The sequence below is a fragment of the Furipterus horrens genome, unplaced genomic scaffold (genome assembly GCF_987537825.1).
Source record: "Furipterus horrens unplaced genomic scaffold, mFurHor1.1.pri manual_scaffold_5, whole genome shotgun sequence".
NCBI lineage: Eukaryota > Metazoa > Chordata > Mammalia > Chiroptera > Furipteridae > Furipterus > Furipterus horrens.
In genome coordinates, this window is record NW_028327175.1 from 45,535,420 (window position 1) to 45,555,005 (window position 19,586).

The 19,586-nt window shown below is 45.5% G+C and overlaps 1 long non-coding RNA gene across 2 annotated transcripts; it reads right to left on the minus strand.

The window, feature by feature from the left end:
- Positions 1–3,036: 3,036 nt before the first annotated feature.
- LOC150008513 (uncharacterized) lies at positions 3,037–17,871 on the minus strand. 2 transcript variants are annotated; one of them, XR_016511322.1, is made up of 3 exons: positions 17,818–17,871; positions 9,724–9,876; positions 3,037–3,703 (listed from the first exon to the last, which is right to left on the minus strand). It is a non-coding gene; the product is annotated as an uncharacterized LOC150008513 (long non-coding RNA). The 2 variants fall into 2 exon arrangements; XR_016511323.1 differs by lacking the exon at positions 3,037–3,703 and adding an exon at positions 7,823–8,184.
- Between the last annotated feature and the right edge of the window lie 1,715 nt (positions 17,872–19,586).

Sequence of the window (19,586 nt, forward strand, 5' to 3'; positions counted from 1 at the left end):
TTTCCCTGGAACAGGTCCAGAACACTTGTAGAACTTTTTCAGTCATTGGGGTTCAACATTATTGGCAAGAACAAAATGCAATTGGCAGGAGAGGCCACAGAAAAGCAAACAGCCCACTTAACAATGTTGCCTAACACACTCTACCCAGAATAACCTGGCAGGTCCCTCATTGGCTGACTGCATGTGCAGGATGGAGGGGGGGGTCTGCTCACTGGGGGCTATGCTGCTGTCATTGGCTAATAGCATGTGATATAGGAAACATATACATTGTCTGTGGACACTAATGAGTTACTCAGAGGTGCTATGTTGTAAGTCTCCTGGCCCCACCCCCTCAGTACCTGAAGTGCTAATCACCTATAAACTCTTCTGACAGGAAAAAAATGGCTGAAGACCCATTACAAAGTAGGTTTATTCAGCTTACCTTACATAATTTGACTCAGGTTCACTGTGTAAGTGCTCCATGTTCTAGTTCACTTTGTCTCCACTCCTGTAACAGTCAAGCTGAACAGGAGAGGTAACAGTTTCAGATATTCCTCTAGCTCATAGCCACATATTACCTTTGCCAAAATTCCCATAAAATTAAGGTTCATTGTAAAACCATAATCATTTCCCTACAGATAACTGAATGCCCTCATTCAGACAGAAGCTGTCAATCAATTTAGTTTGTTTCAAGTGATTTTCTGTACTTTAATAAAATAAACAATGGTTGGCTTTTGTCCACCTAGCACCTGTTCCCTTTTCCTTATTAGCACTCTAATTACCTTTTCCCCTCCTGGGTAGTGTGGACGGGATTACAGTACATTCACTTCCCACCACAGAAGCTTCGGGGCTAGATCATTTCCTTTCCCATCACGTTAGGATAACCACTGCTCTACCTGCAATAAGAACTCAACCAACTGAATGCCTCCTTGACCTTGGATATTGAGTGATGCAAGGGTGGCAGCTTTGCCTTATTCAGACCGTTCCCGCTCTGACATCGTTCCCATGCTGCAGGCTTCCTCATTCTGGAGCAGGCTTGGTTTCTGCCTGTCCCCAAGCCTGGTTCTCCAGGCTCCCTGTCAATCTGTGAACACCAGAGAGCTGCCAATAAACTCCCCTTCGCTTGAGTTATCCAGAATTGTGGTCTCTTAGTTATACCACAGCCCTCTGACTAACCCACTAACACAATTGAGAAAAACATACTTTGAATCCACAAATATCTTCTCTTTGGCCTACAGGAGACAACTCAGAAAGCTCCTAATTATTAGGGCGATGGACAACAATAAAGGGAGGGGGCGTGTTCTATGGAAAGTACCTCATAGGGCGATCTGATCATGAAGTCCTAGCTGGGCGGGTCCTAGTGGGTAGTCATACCCAAGGCATAAAACTTTTTAATAAAAGAGTTCTCTCGGCCTTAGCAAGTCCCATCCACTGTTTCTGTGCATCGAGGTTAACATACCTTTGAAATAAACTGTAACCACCCTCAAGAGAGCCCATAATCTGGTTCATTATCCTGTAATCCAGTCCCAGCCTTGCTTTCTCCCCCTCCATGTAACCTTTCTTGTGTTCCCTCCTTTCTTTCAAATGCATAAAAGCTGCAAAACTGTTATTCTCCGGAGCATTTAAGATCTTGTTCCCCAGCATATGTCATCAGTTTGGCTCAAATAGACTCAGGTTTGGATGCCTTTTTTTTTTTACATTGACAGAGCTATGTGTTTTCACTAAACCTGCAGCTACATGATCAGGCTTGCTCCACCGACACTCCTTGGGGACTACACAATGGCCAGGGTCCTGGTGTGAATCACTTGAATATTTTTCAACCCACTCGACTACTCTGGGATTTATTCATCAGTTTAAAAAATAAATCCAGCCCTGGCTGGTGTGGCTCAGTGCCTTGAGCACTGGCCAGTGAACCAAAAGGTTGCCAGTTCGATTCCCTGGGTTGGAGGCCAGGTCCCTGTGAGAGGCAACAGACTGATGTTTTTCTCCCTTCCCTCCCCTTTCTCTAAAAATAAATAAATAAAACCTTTTTTAAAAGAAAAGTAAACCCAGAGCCTTTATTTTGTAAAACAGCCTAAACTGTTACGGTCTGAGGAGACAGCAGCGCTGTGGTTGTGTCATAGGTCAGTATGCCTGCTTGAAGGCCTTTGGTAGGTGTGATTCCCTTTCCTTCCCAGAACTGGTATAATAAAAAGCTTCTCATTTTATCTGTCCTTCAGAGTCATCTGTGGGAATAAAAACGCTCCTAGATGTGTTTATCTGAAGTGGTGAAAGGTAAGCGAGGTTCAGGAGTGCCTAGCGTGAGGCACCTGTGACAGACAGGACAGAGAGGAAAGAACCCACCTGGAGAACAGAGCATTCGGTCATGTGTGAGAGAGGGACTTGCAGCCCGGGGGCCTCAGTGAGTGGGCACAGCAGGTGCCCAAGCTGCCACTTTGATGAGGTCTGTACTCTGAGAAACCCTCACACTTAAGGCTAAATAGACGTGTGGATTCCACACAAGGGCCTCAGGGAGGTGCCAGCCTGCTGAGAAGAGGACAAGTGGGAGAAGAGCAACAAGAGGTGTCCCCCAGACCTCATGACAGAGGCATCTCTTTACCCCAAGGCTTTGTTTTAAGACAGCAGAAATGACGGCAGCAAAAAAAAAAGAACAGACTACCTGAGTTGGCAGTTTGCCAATCCTTGTTTATCAGACAGTCTCTTAAAACAGCCCCCTGCTGCTTTCCAACCTTTCAGAAATCGCTTCCGCAGGGAACAGCTTACAGGAGCAATGTTTCCAGAGATGGAGTGCTGGTCTGAAATCTCCGTCCAGATCAGCCAGCCCCAAAGGCCCAAGGGGTAGTGCAGACACAACAAGGAATGTTCAGAACTGAATACCATTTGAGTCTCGAGTGACGGTCACTGAGGTGCAGAGATGTGGCTGGAAGGTAGAAGAAAAGATGGAAGCGCCAATAAATCAGTCCAAAACACAGGTCTGGAGTGTGCAAGTGTTTGGACAAGATTCCTCGTTGGCTCAGAGGGAAGAAAGAAGGAGAGGCAGCTGCTGCTTCCTGGCAACTTATTTTTTTATTTCATTTTTAAATTGTGATAAAATTTGCCACTTTAAATTGTAAATTCAGCGAGTTTTAGCATATTCACCAAGTACAGTAACCATCACCACTAATTCCAGAACATTTCCGTCAACCCAGAAAGCAAGCCCATACCCATTAGCAGTCACTCCCCGTTCTCCATTCCCCTAGCTCCTTGCAATCACAAATCTACTTTCTGTCTATGGATTTTCATATTCTGTATACATCGTCTGAATGGAATCATACCATATGTGGTTTCTTTTACTTAGCATAATGTTTCCAAGGTTCATCTGTGTTACAGCATGTATCAGTACTTTATTTCTCTTTATGGCTGAATGATATTCCAGTGTATGATCCATTCATCAGTCAGTGAGCATATGGATTGCTTCCACTTTCTGGCTATTATGCATAGTACAGCTGTGAACATGTGTGTATAAGTTTGTATGTGAAGACATGATCTCATTTCTCTTGGGTACAGCCTAGGAGTAGAACTGCTGGGTTGTAGTCTTCATTACTTCCTGAGATTCTGTCCTCGGTACAAGGGTATGGGGCAAAATGACCACAGTGCTGTCTTTGCTGCCATGCTCAGGGGCTGCAGTGCGATGATTTGACAAGAGCCCTTGGTGCCTGCAGGAATGTGGCTGGAACTCATCTCCCTGGAAAGAGGAAATAGAAGGTGATGTGGCCAGGGAAACCAGGTCAGAGCAGAGGACCCCTGCAGGGAGCCTGACTGCCTCCCGCTGTCAGCTCAGCTCCTCCGGGAAACCTGAGGTCCATCCACATTCCATCCACTGCTGTTCTTCCCAGAAGCACCAAAACTTGGGTCATGCAGTCAAACAAATGCGTGCAAAGAGTTGGTAAGATTATTTAAAGTATTACTCTGATGTCTTAGCTTGGGCTGCTGTAACAAACTGCTATAGACTAGGGGGCTTATAAACAACAGAAATTTACTTCTCACTATTCTAGAGGCTGGAAATCCAAGGTTGGGGTACCAGCACAGCTGGGTTCTGGTGAAAGGTGTCTTCCATATTGCACACCACCATTTTCTCATGTGTCTTCACATGGCAAAGGGGTGAGGGAGCTCTCTGGGGCCTCTTTCATAAGGGCACTTAATCCATCCTGGCTGGGGTGGCTCAGTGGGTTTCATCCCAAAACACTGAAGGGTCACTGGCTCAACTCCCAGTCAGGGTGCAGCCTGGGTTGTGGGCCAGGCCTCTAGTTGGGGCATGCAAGAGGCATCACATGGATGTTTCTTTTGCACATCTCTCTCACACATCAATGTTGCTCTCCCTTTCTCCCTCCCTTCCCCTCTCTCTAAAAATAAATAAATAAAATCTTAAAAAGAAAATAAGGGCACCTAATCCCATTCATACAGGCTCCACCCTCATGACTTAATCACCTCCCAAAGGCCCCACTTTCAAATGTCTCGCCACTGAGGATTAGATTTCACTATGCGAACTTGGAAGGGACACAAACCTTCAGTCTGTAGCACCTGGGAACTTGATTTGTTTACTTTTTAAAGTCTTTCTTCCCTTTACTCTGTGTTCTATGATGAGTCCAAGAACTGCTAGTCTGGACCCCTTGCTAACACTCTTCCCTGGCCAGTATCAGGTCCACAGCTTCCTTCTGAGACAAGAAGAATGTAGTGATGCTACCTGTACCTTCTGGAAGAATGCACACTATGATATTTCTGAACTAACACGATGCTTTCTATGCCTTCCTATTCATTCGCTCTGTAAATGGCTACCCTGGTGAATGACCAGAAGAGAAGGTGCACCTTTCTTCTAATCGAGGTCTGCCTCCCTCTGACCTCTCAGACTATTTTACATTCCTCTCATCAAATAAATCCCATAGGTACTGTTGCAAATAATTCAAATGGACTCTCACTCTAAAAGTGCAGGTGTTGAAGATACCCACAGGATAATGATGCTGTTTTTTTGTATTGTGACAGTTAAGGTTGAAATGTTGTTTCTAGAGTTAATTAAAATGAAAAAAGGGGGGCAGTCTTTCTAAAAGTAGGTATTAAGACAGCTATCGGGGGGGGGGGGGGGGAAATGTGTCTTAATCTGCACCTAGAACCTGTGCAGACCTAGCCGAGGCGGCTCAGGATGCTGGCTGGTAAGAAGGCACTATGTCTGCTCACAGGGCCCATTTTAAGCACTGTTTTTCAGTGCCCGACTTGATGTGGTGGACACTCTGCTAAGGGAAAGGGATATAAAAATAAATAAGACACAGTTCTTATCCTCAAGGAATGTATAACAGTAACAGAAACATATAATGCATTGGACAGAAAAGTTGAAGGTTATGAGGGAGAGAGCGGGACAGAAGCCAGCACAAAGAGCACTTCGCTTCACCAAGTGCTGTGACGCTTGGAAGTCAGCAGACCATTGTGTGGATACTCTTCCTGCCTAGACCTCCACGGTGGGAGAGCGAGGGGAGAGGGGGCAGCAGTTCTTTAGACTTAATGAGTCCACTTGGGCCTTTCCTTGTGGACTTAAACTCAGCAGACACTTTCTAGACACTACTGAGACCACAAACCCAAGGTAATCCTCATGGTGGAATTGTTTGCTTGGGGACTTCTCAAGTGAGTCCCTCTAATTCTAAGGGCAGTGATGACCCAAATATTTATACTAATGCACTTAAGCCAGGAGGTGCTCAGGGTGGTGGCAGTGGAAGGAGCTATGCCAGGCTGTCCCCTCAGGGCCCTGGAGCAGGAGCAGCGCAGCGCAGGCATGGAGCGGCCACCGCAGCACACTTCCGCCTGGAGCCGTTTCCTCCACCAGGTACCGGGAGTTTAGCAAATTTTTCAGATCTTTGTCACGTGTTCTGAAGAATTCCTGTCACAAAGCTGTGGCTGGAATGAGCATTTGTCGGGTCAGCTGTTGGTCTGGGAGATGCTATGACAACGACAACTGTCATGGACATGGTACTTTCTGAAGGACCTGTCACTTTGTGTCAGGCTGCGTCTTTGGAATAATGTTTCGTATCCTTCGGGGCCTTCTATCTGAAACCACTTCGTAAACATGGACCTTCTTGCCATTGCCCTGAGGTGAGCACCCCCCTTGAGAAAGCTGGAAGAGCTCTGCCAGCGCCTGAGGGTGAGCTTCACAGGCAGGGCTGGAAGTGTGTCCCTTGCCCAGGACTCTCAGGGCCACCCCCTCTCTGCCCTTTAGAGGGTGGGGAGGCAAAGGCAGCACCAACAGGAGACTTTCAATGCTTAAACTGTAAACTAGCGTTTCTCCAAAATGTGTTTCTGGTTAGTTTAAAGAAGGATAAACAAGATTTAATAGCTGGCAATGAATCACTTTTTTTTTTCTTCTCCCAAAATGCTATTTGGATCCACTCAAATGCCTGTCGTTCTACTTTTGTACAAATAAATAAATCTCCTTTTCTTTTGTGCATTTTTCTCTGTCCTGCATTTCCTAAAATACAATTTGTTTGACGGATGAGTTAAGTGGTTCTGAGGTTTGTTTTTGGCTCTGTAGGCAACTGGGTTGTTTTCCCATCATAATTCAGTGGGACAAGGTTATCACCCCACAAACACTAACACTTCGTTTAGAACCAGAAGCACCCCCACGGAAGAAAGAAATGGCTAATGTTCCCAATATAAGTTTCAGTTGTTACACATGAAGTTTCCTTGTGTTAACATCTCTGCCCTGCCCTTTCCCTTGCCTCTTGTTTCAGTTCTGCTGGGTGTATTTGGCGTGCACACACATTCTGAAGTTGAATTACAGACAGACAGAAAGTAAACTTTGAGAGGAAGCCCGTCATGTGCTTAGGCTCGAGGCTCTGGAACTGAGAAGCTGACACACAGGGACAACCCTAACTGCAATCTGAAAGCAGAGTTAACCCAGAGAGTTTTTTTTTTTTTTTTTTCCTGAAAGACAAACCACACAATCATGGATTTTTTTTTTTTTTCTTTTGAGGCTAAGACCTGTGAAATGATTGCACTGAAATTAAGTCTATGTATTTTCAAAAGTTAATTGTACTAGAATGAAACTGAAATGTTTTCCAAATAGATTTGAATCAGGCTGACATTTCATTTGGTTTCAAGTCTTTGATTAAACAGAGAAGTACCTTTTAAGTAATTGCCCATTATAATAAGATACGAGGCAGGTCTATAAAAATATGTCGAAGGTCTTATTTTCAAGTTCTCCTCACTAATGCAGAGTCCCTGTGAGCCTGTTTCAAATGCTCTATCAGTGCTTCTCATAAGCAGAAATGTTGTTGACCAGGAAAAAGATGGGAAGTTCCAAGAAGGGGGAAACACAGAACCCAGATGTGGGCTCATGTTTCCTCTGGTTCTCAGCAGGGTGTTTGGGGAATAAAGGAGGAGGAACAGGGCCCACCCCCCACCCCATGCCAACCACCCAAGTTCAAGCACAAAGCCTTGAAGCAACATGGCCTAGTCTGAAGATTACTTCCCCCAAGTTTATCAGAAGAATTTATTCTATCTGTTTAAACCTGCCTCTCAGTACTTACCATCTGTTTACAAGCCTATAATTATCTCAAGGACCTTACTGTCTTTGCATCTCCCAGTATCTAGCACAGAGCATATGATAACCAATAAATGATTAAATGAATGACTGCATGAATGGAAGAATACCAAACAGCATTGATTAATAATCAATTTCCTTTTCCAACTTTCATTTATTACCTATATGTAATGAAATATATACTTTTTAAAAGAAACATTAAGAGTATGATTTCTGCTAAGCTTCATGAAGTTTTGGAAACAGCTTATGCATTTCATCATTACGTCCACTGGGCCCTGGGGTCCAGGAAACCTGAACTGGGAACAACTGGCCCAAGCCAGTGGTGCTCAAACTTGAGTGTGCTTTAGAATCACCCAAAGCGCTTCTTAGAACAGACTTCTGGGCCTCACTTCCAGGAGTTCTGATCCAGTAGGTTTTGGGTAGTGTGGATGCTGCTGGTCCAGGGATTACACTTCGGTGGCTAATGAGTTTGTAGTTCTCGAGCTGACTGAACTGCATGACTTCCGACAGACCATTCATCCATGTCGTAATGGCCCATGGAGATGGGCAATGGCAACGGCACTTTATACCCACAAAGGCTTCAAAGCATGGGCCCTGGATCACTTACATGACACTTTTCACCTTTTTCATTGTGATGCAAACTAAAAGTAAGGAAAGAAGTAAATCTGATGTGCTTTGGAAACCAGAAGTACTATAGAAATGTACTGTTATATCATTACAAAGACCCTCACTTTGAATCGGGCTTTTCCTACTGGGGCCCTCCTGCGTTAGACTTCTTAGCATGGAACCAGCTTCCTGTGTTAGGAAACATGAAAAATGGCTGAAAAACTGTATGGGCTGGGGTTTGTACCCTAGAAGGGTCCACAACTTTCTGGGCATTCTTCTAAGCTGATAAAGGGGGACTGGCATTTGTTTAGTACATATTTGTGTGGCTGTCTCTACCCACTGATGCCACAACCACCAGAGGTGTTTCCTGGGAATCTGTGTGCTCACACAGCCTGGCTGCTGGCAGCTCTCACTCCAGCATTAATCAACTTGACATCTGGAACCAACCTGAGGCACCCCATCTGATTGCCACAGATGCCTTTACTTCTCAGCTGTCAGCAAAGAGATTACTCAGTCTCAGTCTAGGGTGCCAGGTCTACACCACACTATCTGCATGGAGGAGGGCTGAGTGGTGTGTTAAAAAGTAAGCTGAATAATCTGGGAGTGTGGGCGAGACAGACATTTCCCTCAGTAATCTGTCAACTCAAACCTATACCAGGAAGGCATTTTGCCTGCAGCAGCAAAATTTCTGTGGTCGAGAAGGCCTGGCTAGATGATGCTCTGCATATTCTTGGAGTGCATATTTTGCCCATTTTACAAACTAAAATCCTACCTGAGTTAACTATAAAGAACAGCAATAGTTACTTTTGAAATCCTTTAGCATCCATTGGTCTGCAGCAGCCAGGGTGGCATTCTTCTGCGGTGCTTGGAAAGACGGGACATTCGCCTATCTTTAGGTGACTTCCAAAGAAGCCAGGCAGTGCTTGGTGAATGGCAACCTAGTCACTGTCATCACTGTGACAGCAGCATGGGACTGCACTAGAGGGCACAATGTCAATTACATCCCTTTTTATTTTAGCATTTCACGTGTTCTAATATGGAAAACGAGGCTCAGGATATTATCCAGGAGTCGCTTGCTGGAAATTGCTCTGTGATGTGTTAGGATAAAGCAGGCAATTAGGAATTAAACCTTACCTCATCAAGGAGGCAAAATAAATCTGTAGATAACATTGTAAATCAGCCAGGAGACAAATGTCTGCCTGGATGGTCACCCATCATTTCACGGCATTGATTTCTCAAAGCCTAAAACCATAAAGAACCCAAACCAGAGCAGAAGAGCATCCTGGCCTCCCATGTTCACTGATTTAATTTTCCTCTCTGAACACACACAGCTCCATAATTAGAACATTTACCAATCATAAATACAATTTAAACTCTGTACATGTGTGCCTACATGCTAGAGAAGCTTAGGCTGAGATACGGTTTCAATAAAAACAGTCCTGTGCTGATTAGAATGTGTAAAGAGGAAATCTGTTTATACCACAATCTATTCAAAACTTGTGTTGGCAGCAACACTCTCAGCTAATAAATGTCAATAGCAAAGCTATGTGGAGGGTAAGAATTAAACTACTCACAATCGGGAGATGCAGGGCTCTAAAACAGCATGTCCATCTCATTCTGCTATGTCCACTGTGGAGGAATACCATGACCCCTCGTCTGAATCTCAGACGACTAATGAAGAAGGCATGCTTGGAGATGCTCCTCCTGCTGCCAGGTTCAAGTTCACCCTAAAAGGAAAAGAAGTTTTAGTGAAAACTGCAGTCCTGCAATGTTTTGGGAAGGTATTAATATTTATCCTCTGCCTCTTAAAATAATGATGGTATCATTCTGGATCTATAGTAGCATGAAGAATAAAGTTATTGAATTCATTAAAAACCAACAGGGCATTTAATTTTTTTTTTTTTGATGCTCCATTTTTCACTTCCTGCTGCTTTTATAAAAATCGCAAGCACTGTCCTTTGAGTCCATCCACCCATACTAATCCAGACCCATAGCAGCCCTGGTCTGATCAGTGCAAGATCCCCTGGGAGTCTTTAGGACACAGAAGAATCCTTGGTGATTCTCAAGAACCAGAAGGAAGAGGAAGAACACAAACAGAAGAGCAAAAGAAGGTGAACAATCACAACTGAAAGATAGAGACTATATCCAAAGGGGGACTGAGACTCTGGCATGGGACTGTCTGCTAGGAAGGGTAAGGTGTCTCTTAGAGGACTGTTAAAGAGCAACCTTAGGATGATGCAGGCATGACCAGTGGTACTGGGAGAGCCACAGAAAGATCTCTGGTTGATGCAGAGTCTTTTCCTTAAGGTGGGCTGTGGGGTAATCTACATTTATGGAGCTGGAGGTTTCAAAAGGGGAGGAGCCATCTTGCTCACCTGCAATAACAATAAAAATAATAACAATAATATCAGCAAATATATGCTGCCTGCCAGACACTGTTCTAAGCACCTGAAATTTATTAACTCATGTAATCATAACAACAAGGTTAAGAAGTAGGTATTATTACCATCCCCACTTTACAGATGAAGAAACTAAGGCACAGAAGTACAGGACCTTCCCGAGGCCATCCAGCCAGGCAGCAGTGAAAGCAGACTCAGGCAGCTTGCTCAGAGTCATGCACTTTAGCTGGAGTCTCTGTTGCCTCTTGAAGTCCCACTACTCAGCGCCTGGAGTGCTGTTCTAAGCAGGGGCACTTACAACCATCACTTGACACTGCTGCTCAACACAGCTGACAGTGAACTAAACATACCTGTGCGCCCTCTCCCTTTTTCTTCTGCCGTGTTACATTTTCTCTAACTCCAGGCTCTGCCAGAACCTACCTTACACTCTAATTTTTTATTTATGTGCCCTGTGCTGTCATTTGGGGCGCAACATGGGGCCCCACCCTCGTACCAAGCTACCCTTCCCTTCTCTGTTTACTTCAGCTATTCATTCAGACCTGGTTCACAGGTGGAGAAGGCTGTACACACCCAAATAAATACAGGGGAAGTGTCTAGGCAATTTTTTTCTGATGATTCAGACTCAACAAAAACTCCAGATAGCAGTACAGTCATTTACAGAGCACTTTTAATATATGAAATCAATGCCTTCACATGTGTTATTTCATTTAATTCTCATAGCACCTCTCTTTGACTTCAGTGGGAAAACTACTTAAGATTCAAGAAAAGCTATGTGACTTGCCCAAGGTCACACCTCTAGTAAAATCACAGCTGGTACTAAAAATCCATTTCTACATTGGAAAGCTGCAACACAAAACACCAATCTTTCCTTTGGCCCTTTACAAATAACAATAACTAAAAAAAATCTCTGCCCTCAGTTTGTGGGACAGGAGTGCTTTTCAGCTCAAATGGACCATATGTGTCTGTTCACCCATGCAGCCCCAGACAGCCACATGAGGTGGGACAGGCTCTATGCTGCTTCAGTCCTTTGACCTCTCTTCTTGAATGAGATCAGTCTTCACACCTCACCCTGGAGTGCATTTCTAGGGGGCTGGAAGCCGAGGCTCTTCCATAAGGGGCCCTCCTCCATAAAATACCATTCCTCTTGTTCTCCTGAGAGCCCTGGTTAGCTGACCTTCCAGGCACGATGAAAGATAGCTCTTTTTGGTTTATTTTCCCTAGATAGTTAGAGGAATGTTGTTCTGGGCTTGTGTTCAGTGGGTTTGTGTTTTTTGTTGCTGTAATGGTGTTTTGCTATCGTGGTATTACCATATTTTGGAAGTTTTCTAAGCCATTGCCCATGCACCCAGGGGTGACTATTAAAATGATGAGGACATTTTTATAAATCACAAAAATAAATAAATGTATAAAAGCACAGTTAGAAAAATGGGCAAAGCTAACTCAGCTAAAGAAACAACTCGAAGTGTTTTTTTTTAGACTCTAAGATGAGTTTCATGCTTAAAAAGGAGTCCATAGAATAAAAATTCTGTACATTTAAGAAAAATAATTTTATTAATACTATGATAAATAATGAGTGCTGACTTTGATTTTATATTCTAAGTATCTAGATGAAAGAAATACAGATGGAAAATGTTAAGCATATATGCAGTAGGAATAACTATAATGTTATACCTTATGTATGATCATAGTTTTGCTATAATTAAACACACATGATAATTTTTTAACTTGCTCTTTAAAAAAAATTGGTTCTCCTCTTCTTTCTCATCTAATATCTATGATCTTTACCATATCTGAAAACGTACCAGTATAAGATCATGGCCAGAACCTGTTAGGAAATGTAAGAAACTAAGATTTCCAGATCATCTGCCCACCCCCTCCCTCCCTCTCCTTATCCACTGCTCTGCCAGGAGCATGGCTTCTCTACCTGAAGGCTTCACTGACCGCATGTAAACTTAACCCTAGTCTCAATGGTCAACCCTGAAAACTCGCATAGATGGTTTCCGAAAGAGAAGAAACCAATCGCCAGATGCTCTGTGTGCTGGGCAAAATTTCAATGAACAAATGAATATATACATGGAGAGGAAAAATTAAATACTTAATAATTTCATTAATAGGAAAGATTCAACTGTGTATAGGTTGACAAAAGTTTTTAAATGAGGATTTTGTTTCAGATATTTTAGGGACGAGCAGGGCTTTTGGCCTTCAGTTGGGGAGCGGGAAAGCAGATGTGGAGATGCCAAGCTGCATCTCACCTGCAAGGCTCCCCCAGGCACCTGTGGCTGCCCCGACAGAGGGGCTGGTCCCTGTCTGCTGGCCTGGGCTGGACAGTTTCAATAGCAGAGGATCATTATGAATGATTAGCATTATAGACCTTGGGCTAATCTGAAGAAAGCAGATTTCAGACCAATTGGACTTAAACTAGCTATGTTTTAAATGACAAAGCAGATGGGCCACTAAAGTTGCCCTACTACATCTCACCTTATCAAGAAAGAGGGGGACCTCTCCCCAAAGTGCAATACTATAAAGAGGCAGGTAGTCAAAGCACAAGTCTTCTGCCAACTATAAAATGGATAAGACTATGATCACTTATGGAACATTCAGTTCTCTGTGTGTGTGGTCTGAAAAATCAAACCAAACACAGTGTGTGTTTGCGGGGTGGGGGTAGAAGGAGAGGACGTTAGAATCAAAACAGCAACTTTATCCAGATTTGTTTTTAACTCTGCCAAAAGCATGTGGAGTAACGGAATCAAATGCTTTTCTCAAGCAGAAAGAATTATTTTGCTTTCAAACACCAACCAGGTAAAAATGGCCTCAGAATGATTTAAAATGCAGTGACTGTTCCACCATGGTTATTCTTTCTAATCGCCTACAAATTTTCAAATACGTCTGTAAATTATTCACAGGGAGTTAAGTCCTTAGATTCATCCTGTGATGGTGGCAGTCTTCTTGGGCAATGTTTGTCCTAGAGCAGCTATTGAGATTCTAACAGGAAAAAAAGCCACATGATTCTTTAGCTCATAATCCAGTTAGTTTACTTTCCTGAGATTACATGTGGGCACAATACATTGATACAAGTAGCAAGGCAAGTAGCTCTGGGTCAACAAGCAGAAAATGGAGCTCCCTAACCTCACCACAGGTAGAGGATGACAAATGGATTTGGCCTTCCGCTCGCCCACCGCACCCCTACACTCACATAGACATACACCATGAATTCCAGATTTGCCCTTTAGTCTCTTCTAGCGCCCACCACAGGGGCAGAAGGGGCAGGAGAAAAAGCACAAAGTTGAGCCAGGCACCATCTGGCTGCTGGCTTCCCAGTCTCCTGGTCTAGTTTCCTTTCCCATGTGACCTGAAGCCCACCTGGGTGACCCAGAAAAGATTCCTGTGACCTGTGCCATTCCTTGTCCTCTAATGGCGCTGCCAAGAGGCTGGTAGCTTCCTCACTCTGTTCCCTCTACAATACCGTAGAGGCCTTTCCTATTTGTTAATGGATATGAATATCCTATTTTCTAAGTCTTTTCTCCCCAAGCAAGTCAGAAGCTCCCAAAGGGCAGGAGACACATCTGTTCCTTTGTGCCCTTTCATTATTGCCAGTACAGTGCTAAGCAAATAGCAGTCTCTCAAAAGCAAATTGTGTGAGGAGTCTCTTTGGTGTGAGTTGAGTCGGTTATACTAGATGGGTAAGCAAGACAAAAGAAAACAAACGTAAGGAATGACAATTGGTATGGCAGAGTCAGCCTCTGCTAAGAAACCCTGTTAAATTAAAACCTTATGTTTATGATTGCCCTGGATATGTGAGCACTGTATTCTCAGATAATTCTGTAGTCTTTCCTCATGCTTTGTGGCTATGCTGACCATGAACGAAAAGGAGGGCCGTAACCTTACAATCATTGCTTTTCAGGACAAACTTTCCAGTTCATCTTCACTAACTGACTTAACCTAGCTTCTAGAGCTGGGATCTTCTCATATCCTCTGTGGAACTGTTTTTTGTAGAGAGTACTGAAAATGGCACAGAATAAAATGTTCTAAGATCTGAGAAGAGAGATTGCCCCTTATTTAGACCTATATCCAAGTGGTTATGTAAACCAAAATTTTTGTTCTTTTGTGGGGGGAGGGGGGAGGTTGGAATTTTCACTCCTTTTTCTCCACAGACTCTACATAAGTAAAATGAAATAGGGACTAGAGGTTGGTGGAGAGCATTGAAGTCTAGCCAGCCTAAGAGGGTGTGGGGGAGTTTATTTTCCTCCACCTTTGGAAAAGATGGACACTTTCTCTTTGTTTTCCTGCAATCCTGCACAAACAGGCCTCCACCCTAATCAAGTTAGCAAAGGTCACTTCTTTAACCCGGAAGACTAAAATTTGGGGCTTCCTTTGTAGAGGAGTCCTTGGCTGATCTGACAGCCTTCCAGACAGTGTTGACTGTTTCATATTGAGGTTTCACCAAACAACAGATTGTAGCTCCCTTTGCACTGTCACCAAGACAGCCACGGTCACTTTTGGTACTGTGTAACTCATTACCCTTTTCTCTCCCAACATCTCCCCATGAAAGAGTAAGTCAACTTGGGATGCAGAGGAAATGGCTAATTTCTGCCAGAACACTGGGACAATGGCCCAATTAAGGCCACAGAAATGACTGTCAACAGCTTTATTTTCACATTCTTTTTACGGTCTCCAATCTTTAGGCCCAAAGAAGCCCCAACATCAGACATACACATCACCCCACGGTGCCTTGGACGCTGGGTCTGCTCCTCAGAATAGACCAGGAAGAAGCCTGAGGGTGGGAGGTGAGCCTGCCACCAACCTGAGGCTTTTCACTCCCTGCGTGGATTAAGTAACACCCGCAAAATCAGCATTTGCACACATGCCAAGGGCTGATTATGGGCCTCTGGGCCAGTGCAGCCGACGCTATTTCAAAGCAATTTCTCCGATTACTCAGCCCCAGGATAGCCGGGGCACAGCTCCAGCGCACACTCCTGGGCATGAGGAGCCCCCTACACAGCTGCTTGGCGGCTCCCAGCTCCTCACCCGGGGTGGGCCTCGGCAGGCTCTCACCAAGGGCCAATTCGAGACTGCCACCCAACAACAACACGTCCGCCCGGCGCATCACAGTCCACTGATCGGGTCCTTTTCCATGCCCCCAGCCCTGGGAGAGAGACTTGTTCCTCCTAGGAACACCTAAGCCTCCATCCATCCTCAACCTGCTAGAGTCTGTGCCCGGAGATCCATTTGTCCCTGGCTCACGCCACTTCCCTAAGGTTGCATGATTTGCCACTTGGACCCAGCGCTATGGATCACCGAGCGAGCGAAGAGACGCAAATACATCCACGGGCCGGAAGAAGGGAGCGGCTAGCGGTTGCTCAGTGTCAGCCTAGCCCACCCCAAGGAAGTGACCCACTTGCTCCCCCGGCCGCTTGGCCACCCCCCCACAACTCCCCTACGCCCCCACCCCGCGCGTCTGCGCCTCTGGTCATCGCTGGAGACCAATTGGTTTTCAAATAGTTAAGATAAACCTAGAATCTTAATTTCCTTGATGGGACCGACCACGAGGCTGTGTAAATGTCTCCTGACAGACGTAATGGAGGGTTATTAGCAGTACAAAGCCTGTCGGACCCGTAGCATTAGTTCAAGGGAATATTTCGGTGTCGCACCGAAATTGCTGCGCATGTAAACCAATTTCCCCGACAGAAGGGTAAACACAGACTCGTTTGAACCGCGAGATGAAAACAGATGGGATATCGCAAACAGTTCCCCCAGATACAACAGACTTCTAGGCCAATTACACGTGGTTAGCTCAGAATGGCAGAGGAAATAGTTTTCCTTGCTGCTAAATGTCACAAAAGTCACCTAAAGGCACAGAAGGAGGCTGCTTTGTTTTTGCGAAACTTGCTAAAATTAATCTGTGCTGGAGCCACTTGTAAAAAGCAGAACAGCCTTTCCCCTTCCTTGACATTGGGTTGCAGGCCTTTGTGAAGGACGGAGCGGTTGGGTGGGGGATCCGAGAGCCCAGGCTTCCAAGCCTCAACCTGCCAGACGAGAAAACTGGGGAAGAGAAAGAAAACCCAGCAGGCGCTCTCCCGCCTCTAGAGCCCAGGGCACAAGCCGGCGCCCCGGCCCCCTGTCTCGAAAACAAACCAGGCGGTAACGGCCATCTTTCCCCGCCCCAGGTGCGCACCCCTTCAGCACCCCGCCTTCGCCCAGCGAAGGTGGAATTCGAGGCTAACAGGCTGCCATTCGATCTTGGCCCAGAAGATCAGGGCTGCCCACGTGCGTAAATGAGAGTATGGGGCCCAGCCACGCGGATGCCAGGCCCAAACCCTCAAGGAAACTCTCTAGCGACCCCATGACCAGACTTCAGGGCACTCTAAGTGGCTTTGGGCCGGAGGGCCGCACGCCGCAGCCCCGCAGCCCTGGTGCGGGCTTTGGAGCTGGCGCGGAGACTACGAGGAGGCAGTGGGTAGGACCGGGCCTGCACCCCCCGAAACTGGCTCTTGAAGGCGGGAGGCCTCAGAGAGCGTCGGCCCAGCCCGTTGGGACCCTCCTGGCTAATGCAGGGCTGGGGTACTGGAAAAAGGGCGGGGCGGGCTGCGCCTGCTCCCGGCCTCCGAAAGCCGCGTTAGCCGGGCCGCGGGGCGGGAGGCCGGGTGCTGGGGCGGTCCAGCCGGAGGAAGCGGTTGGGGCCGAGCCGCCCCGCACCCGGGAACGCGTGCAGGGTTCAGCGGTGTTTCGGTGGCCCTCTGACCTGACCCTGGGCGCACAAAGGCCTCCTGGGTGCGCCGCCGTGGCCCAGCCTTCCAGTCGCTGCCAAATTAATGAGCCCACGTCAGGTTGGGTTTACAGCTCCGCTGGGAAGCAGCCGAGTGGAAAACGAGCCCGGGGCCGCTCCAGAGGTACCTACACGAAGGCAGAAGCAGCCTGGGGTCCCGGAGGGCCCAGGAAGTCGAGGACCTCGCGGTTCCGCCCTCGGCTCTCCACTCAACTCCTTCTGCCGACTCCCGAGGGCACACGCTTGCCCCAAGGAAACCTGCTGTCCTGTGAGAAATGTGTCTGCCCGGCTTTATTAAAGCAACACAGACCCCACGTTACCATCCCAGCAGCACAGGCCAGGCGTGCTTTACATGGGACGCCGGGCGGACCGGTGTCCCTTCGGTGCCCTGGGCTGTGGGGCTTTGGGGACCCGAGGTCGCGTTCCCGGAAATCCGTTCCCCCTCACCACGGAGAACAGGGGTGTCCCCAATGAGTGTGCGCCCAAGGGAAAGGAGAATGGCTCACCCCTTCTGGGAGCAAGGTCTGTAAGGCCAACTCCGACCAGCGGCATTTTCAGTCTGTGGCTGGGTGCCGGTTTTGAAAGCCAAAGATAAGTGGGAAAGGGGATTGGTTGTTTGTTTTGAATAAAAGTCGATCTATGAGTTCATCCTGAAGTCTAGAAGACTGGCTTCCCATGCTGACAGCTCTGCTTTCTTATTGCTTTTTAAACACTGTGGGGAATTCGGTTCAAGAAAAATGACTAAACTTGAAGCTGGTAAAGCTTAAGGCATTGATTTATCTTATTCCTTCCAGATTTTCCAAATATATTAAAAGAAAGAGCTTTCATTTAAAAACACTCAAAAGGTCAGGAGAGCAATGCTCTGAAGAAGCCCTCTTTCCCTGCAGCTTTGTTTGCTGTTGAGAACCAAGAAGGTTAAGAACTGGGAGGAACTGGTGTGACTGTTGACTCCTGCATTTCCTCATCCTTGCTTTAAAGAGCACCGCCTTTCAGAAGTGGAGGGTGCTGCTATACACCCCTGTTCTTCTGGTGACCTAAGCTAGGTCACCTCTCATAACCCTCCCCTGCACACTTACTCAACAGTTTCTCTTGTCTAGATTCCACACACGCCCCCTGGCATATTATAGTACTTCTAACCCTCTCTGACCTGGCTGCCCTGCCAGTGCCCACACTTCCTCTGACATCTCAGTGTTCTTAGAAAATCAAGGTGCCTGTATGGTGTTAAGCAGTCACTGTCTTTAAGATGTTAAGTATCTCAGAGTGCACACAAGTAAACTATGAGGTACTCCAATTATTTTTCTAGGTAAACTATCCACTCAACTAAAGTTTTGATCCATGGTGACAATGACTAAGACCAATGATCTGTGTTTATCTCACAGTACAGTGCCAGATCAAGACATGTTACCTATGTTGATTCTACAACTAATTAGAATTGATACAGTCCTTTCTAAAATACTAGTAACTAGGGCGATGGTGGTAAGTGGAGGTACCAACCCTTTCCCCATTCATTCCCGCTTCATTCTAAATTATGCAAATATATATATATATATATATATTTTTTTTTTTCTTCTGAACCCAAATTGAGATAGTACCATTGAAGGAATTGAATTTTTGATTGGGAAGCATACAGGGAAAAGGAGAAGAAACAAAGGAAAGCAGAGGATTTTTCGAAGTAATAGGGATGGGATCGATACAAAGTGAGTATACCTAAGGAACAGGAGTATAACAAGGAATTAGGGATCAAAAAAATACCACTAGAATGTGGTCCAGAAAGAGAGAAAGAGAGAAGGCAAGTCAATGCCAATGACAAATTTCACCTACTAAGAGGTAGTATGATATTGTGGCTAAGAGTTCATGTTCACCACTCTCTGGCTGTATGTCCCTGGACAGGTTATATAATCCTAAGAGCTTAAGTTTCCTCACCTGGAAAATAAGGAAAATAATAATGCCTACATTATAGAGTTATGAAGGTTAAATAAAATAACATGCACTTAATAAATATTAGCAATGACTGCTTTCACTTTTACCTGGGATACCATGTCATAATGTGAGGCTGTTGGCATTCCTCTATGCTCTAATATAACAATTTATTGATAGGCAGTGAAGTGGAGTAAAATGCTTTTTTCTTTTGCATATGAGAAAGTGAAGAAGAATCACAGATATTTTAAGAAAAACCTTTAACAAAAGGCAAAAACCAAAATGGAAAAATAAGTACCTAAAAGAAATTAGAGAAGAATATAAAGAAACTCCGTGCATGCACACACACACACATGCA